The following is a 6,009-nucleotide window of genomic DNA, read 5'->3' as shown; positions in this document are numbered from 1 at the left end:
GAGAATTATCCATCCCATATAATCAACTCTGGTAAGTTCATTGGATTTAGAGAGAAATTGGACTTTCATGCTCTCTTAAAAATCAGTAAGAAGTTATAAGTTGAGGGCTGTAGAGGTAGCTCACTGGTTAAGAGTGTGTACTGATCTTTCGGAGGATCCAGGATCTGTTCCCAGAACCCAGGCAGCTCACCATTGTCTGGACCTCCAGATCCAGGGTACCCAATACATTCTTCAGGCCTCTGAGGTTACCTGCACAAACCCACACTCAGACATAAATGTAAACACATAATTAAAAATAAAATCTTTAATGGGCCAAGCAGCAATTTATTTTAAAAAAATGATAAATTTGGAGAGAAATATTGTCACATGGAGCACTTTTGTTGAAAATAGGGATTTCAGTGTTTTAGTCTTTTAGTTAAGTTTTGAAATGCTCACAGTTGTGGCTTTGTGTATCAAATTAGATTCCTCGCTGAAATACATGTGTCACTATTATAAATATTTTAAATTACATTTCCTAATTTTTTTCTGATCTAAAGAAGTGTGAATGTGTTCACATTTTAGTCTACAATTCTTCTGAGTTAGTCACCAAATTTATGCACTTCGAATATCTTTTAGACTCACTACAATTCTGTTACTAGTAGAAATCAGTGTAACTTTTGGTCATTTCTCCAATCTTTATATCCATCATTAATTTTGCTGAAAGCAATAGACAGTTGATCTTCCTACCATACTGAACTTACACTGTGATAGTGGACACGTTCTCTTCTTCCTGACTTTAAATAAAACAGTATTTCAACATTATATGTTTTTGCTTTAACTGTTTTTAAGTAGACCTTGCTATGGGTTGAAAGAAATATTCTTTTTTGCTAAGTTTTTAACTTAATTTAAACGTGTTTTATTCCTGCATCTTTGAAAAGAATTCTATGCTTTCATTGCTACATTAATGTTGAAAAATGTTTCAAAGAATTTCTACTACAGCTCAACCACACTGTAAAATTTCAAAGATGTTATGGGTTGTGACAAGCCAGTGATACAACAATGAATCACGTCCTCTCTATGACAAGCCCAATTTAGTCATGAAGGTTCCTTAATAAATGACTAGATACTTAGGAATATTTTCTTTATTATTTTCGCATTGTTTTAGGAGATACAGTTCCCACATAGCTTTCCACCTTCCTTCCTCTGTATATGAATTTGGCTCCGAGTTATAACAGCTACCAAGGAAACTGGAAGTTGGGGCCTTCTTTTAAAATTTTTGTTTCAATGTATACAGTGTGGATTATTCAATTTTTTAAATTACTTGTGAGACAATCTCTATAAAACCACCATGTTCATATGATGTATGTGTTAGCTACAGAATGAATTTCTTTAACAATTATTTTTTATGTTCTGCTTTATCCTCTTTTTTAGTTAGGGTTTCTATTGCTGTGAAGAATCTCCAAGACCACAGCAAGTCTTATAAAGAAAACATTTGATTGAGGTCACAGGTTACAGTTTCAGAGGTTTAGTCCATTATCATCATGGGAGGAAGCAGGCAGACATGGTTCTGGATAGGTCTTGGTCAGAAGGCATCAGGAAGAGAACTGTCTCACTGGGCAGGGCTTGAGCATCTGTGAGCCCTCAAAGCCCACCCCTACAGTGACACACTTCCTCCAACAAGGTCACACCCACCCCAACAAAACCACACCTCCTAATAGTGCCACTTTAAGCTTATGGGGGCCAATTCATTCCAACTGCTACAATGACTATTTGATACTCCAGTTTTTAACTGCCTTATCTATAGCTATGTTCCATCTAAGCCCTATGATGTCTGATGTGGTTTTTTTTTTCCTTTTCTGCTGGTCAGTCTTTATTAATAAACATGTAGCTTAGTTGGCTTCTTTTTTAAAAGACAGGAATATTGGCATCATTTAAATATGTAAGTATTAGAGCCAGACAACTTGAGGAGTGATTCAGGGGATTAGATATGACAAATCATACAAAGTGATTTGAACACAAAGCAAAGGAAGGCATCAAAAATTTTAGCTGTTATTAGAAGTCCCTCATTATACTTTACTGACCCAATCCATATTTTCATAGTGCGAGGCATTCTGAACTGACCTCTTTTGTTCCTTCTATCCATTCCATTTAGAAATGAATGGGAGCTCTCCTTCCACTGATTTCTCTTTTCTGATAACCATGCTGTCCAAAGCTGAAAATCATGGAACATGGTAGGAAGGGAATTTAAAAAATCAGTGAATGGGGCAGTGAGCAAACAAAAAGAGTGAATTTCTAACACACACACGGTCCTGTTAAAATTCAAAACCGAGGAGAAAATTTAGATATGGGAAGGAAGAGTTTAGGGCAAGTACAGCAATGAAAATCATATTTAAAATTTCACCTAAAAGAACTGAATTTTCCTCAGAAACTTAAACTGGGCATAGTAGAATGCAAAAAAAAAAAGTTAATTTTCTGTGGTTTTGCCTGTTTTAGATATTGATGGCTCGAACCCAGGAGTCATTCTAAAAATATGCATTGGCATGACACTATTGTTAGGCAATACTGTTAAGGTTTTAAGTCCAGTCAGGCTTGAGAGTTTTGATTTTGAAGTTCAAGAGTCTTGATTACTTTATTTTAAAAGCTAGAAATTCGACGTTTTCATTTTCTGTAACCTTTCTCCGTTCTATTAAAACCCCATAAATTATACATGATCATAGACATAATAATATTTTAGTAATTTTTGCTTTTTGAAATTAAATTGAACTTTTAACTGTTGTGTTTTATTGACAGTTCACGTGATTGAGAGAGCAACTCAGCCGAGAGCCGGCCATCTTCTCATGCTAGGTTTTATTCTTTATAGACTACTTTAATTGTTATTTCTATTCAGAAGAAATTTGTAAATGCTACAATAAAGACTATTTTCTGAGTAATTAGAACTCAAGATGTGTTTAGTTCCCCGTTACATTGTCTACATTCTTGTCTAAAATTTAAAGTCAACATCTACTTTTCTATTCAAAAAGGATATAGATATATATACATCTATATAGCATATAATATATGTACATATAGATAGTAGGTATTATAGAAATTAGGAAGCAGGGGAATGAAGTTAAGGCTGTGTTTTTATGTTCTAAGGTTGTTTTCTGATAATGCACATGTTTGTGTGTCTATAAGTGGGTGTGTGCACATGTGAAGATCAAAGTTCAGATCCTCAGCACCCATGGGTGCCAGGGTTGGTGTGGAGGTCCACCTAATCCCACCATGTGGGAAGTAGAGACTAAGGTTTCCAGGGCATGCTGGCTAACTAAATAGACTCCAGTCGGCAAGCTAGGAGTTTAACTGAGAGACCCTACCTCAAAATAGAAGATGGAGAGCAACACAGGAAGACATCTTAGTCAGTCTTGGGCCAACAAACATGCATATGCACCACAAATGTACATCCACACACATGTGGACACACATGCACTGAAAAAAAAGTGGAACAGACTGAGAAAAAAGTCAACAAAGTTGAAGTATACTCCTACTATTCAGAGGACAAAATCATACATTTGTGTATTTTTAACTTTATTCCTTGTTTGTTCTCATTAAATGAAAACAAAAAGTTATTTTTTTAGTTTTCATAAAATTTTAATCATCGACTAATCTAGACGAAGAAACAGATAATCTGAATAGGCATATGCTTATTAAATAAATTTAAGAAATAATTAGCTACCCAAACAGAAAGGACCAGGCTCAGATAAATTCACTAGTAAAACTTAACAAATATTGAAGAGTGCCATTGTACATAGGCACAGGCTGCTGGATCTCTGAGTCTGAAGCCAACCTTCCCTCTAGACTGAGTTCCAGGATAGCCAGGGCTACATAGGGAGACCTTGTCTTAAAAACAAAACAAAACAAAAAAAAAAAAAACCAGAGTGTTTTTTAACTGTGGTCTACATCTTTTGTAGAAGACAAAAAGAAAAAGAAATACTTTCAAACTCAGTCTATTAGGCATTGAATTTTTGCACACAACACCAAAAACATGATCCATAACAGAATGAACTAAGATAAGCTATCCATCATTGAAATTAAAAAAAAAACTCTTAAGTTGCTGACAAAAGCAAGAAAAAGACAAAGTACTTTCAAAAATCATACCTGATAAATGACTGTTATCCAAAATATGCAAATAAACCTTCAAACTCAAGAATTAATGCTAAACTTGTTGAAAAAAATGGGCCAAAGACCTTAGCCTCAATAATAAGAGAGGAAAAAAGCATATTCAAAGACACTCTATATCCTAAATCGTCAGGGAAAGGAAGACTAAATAGAACAACTCCACACATCTATTAAAAACCTCCAGAATTTGACAGCACCAAATGGGAACAAATCACACGAAGCAGCAGAAATTCTCATTCAACCCTGGCAGGAAGGCAAAGGGTACAAACACACTGAAAAGCAGTCCACCAGTTTCCAAGGCAATCGATCATAGGAGCCTGTGAGGTACCTCCTCAGGTCAAGGTACCTGCTGCACAGCATGGCAACCTGAAAGCAAGGTGGCAGAAAGGGAGAAATGACACCCCAAAGTTGTCATCTGACTTATACATGTGTGCCTACGCCATGGCACAAGTGCTCCAACACACGGACACATAAACAGCAACAATAAATAATAGGTATTATAATAATATAATAATAAACAATTATGAACACACGTCTGCCAGAAGGCCAATAAGCATGTCTTTGCTTTGCCTGCAAGAGTTGAAGGTCATTTCCATACAAACATCTTCAGACACATGTTTGTAGCAGCTTTGTTTATAACTGCCCAAACTTGGAAGCAACCAATATGTCATTCCTTCCGTGGATAATGGAATAAGTTGTTACACTGAGAAAATGGAATATTACTGTGTCAAAAAGAAATAAGCGATCAAACCCTTACAAACATGAAGGAAATTTCAGTGTAACACTGCGAGAAAGGCATCATGTGACCAGTTTACACATTGCATGGGGTCAACTGTGCAACATTCTTGAAAAGACAAATTGTAAAAAGGGTGTTGCCGAGACGCTGGAGGGAGAGAGAGATGATGCCTTGGAGGAATTTCTGAGCGCAGAAACTCCCCTGTGTAACACTAATATTATTCGTTTTAATAGTGTGTAAATGTAGCAATGAATCATTATACATTTGCCCAAATCCAGAGAATGCACTCCATCCAAAATGAACCTTAATATGAACTATGAAATCTGGACAGTAATGTGCCACCATGGGCTCATCAGCTGTAACAAACATACACACTAGTGTACTTGTTTTGTCTTGGTTTCGTTTTGGTATTGCATGGAGGATTATTAATGAATTGAGGATTGGGGAGGGTTTTTCACTTAGTTGCTTTGGAATACAGTCTTATGTAGCCCAAGCTGGTCTGAACTTCCTGTGTGACCTAGTCTAAAAGTCCTAATTTCCTTGTCTTAGTCCTGGCATTATAGGAATATACCGTCATGCTTAGCTCCAGTGAAGGAGGCTGATACTAGAGAAGGCGTCATGTTTTGCAAGGTCAGAGATCACATGAGACATATCTGTACTTCTTCACCTACAAATTCCCTCTTAAAGAGCCTATCTTTTGTTTAAGAAATATCTAAATAAAACCAAAAATTACCTTCAAGGTTCAGTGGCAAGACTGCTTCAGGCAAATTACTTGACTAGCCCCCCACAAACACACACATACACGATGACTTTTCATCTGTTTGAGGAGATACAAATGATAAGCATTTCATAAAAAAATTATCTGACTGAGTTCTTATTTTCCAACTATTTAAAATAGTGATAGACAAATTTGATGAGCTAAATTTAAAATAATATTCACAACTGCATTGTAATTTACTGTTTGATAAATTATTTGTAGCACTGGGTAGACTTATTCCTACTTTGTTCAGCTTTTATAGCATCATGGGCTCTAACATATGGGAAGTATTAGAAAAAAACATTTATCAAGATAAGCGAGATGCAAGTAATGGCAGAGCTGCCAAGGAAATGGTGACTTTTCTATATAATTGATCATAGGA

Source organism: Arvicola amphibius, chromosome 17, assembly GCF_903992535.2.
Source record: "Arvicola amphibius chromosome 17, mArvAmp1.2, whole genome shotgun sequence".
In the NCBI taxonomy this organism is placed as follows: domain Eukaryota; kingdom Metazoa; phylum Chordata; class Mammalia; order Rodentia; family Cricetidae; genus Arvicola; species Arvicola amphibius.
Note: the sequence above shows the minus strand (reverse complement) of the source record.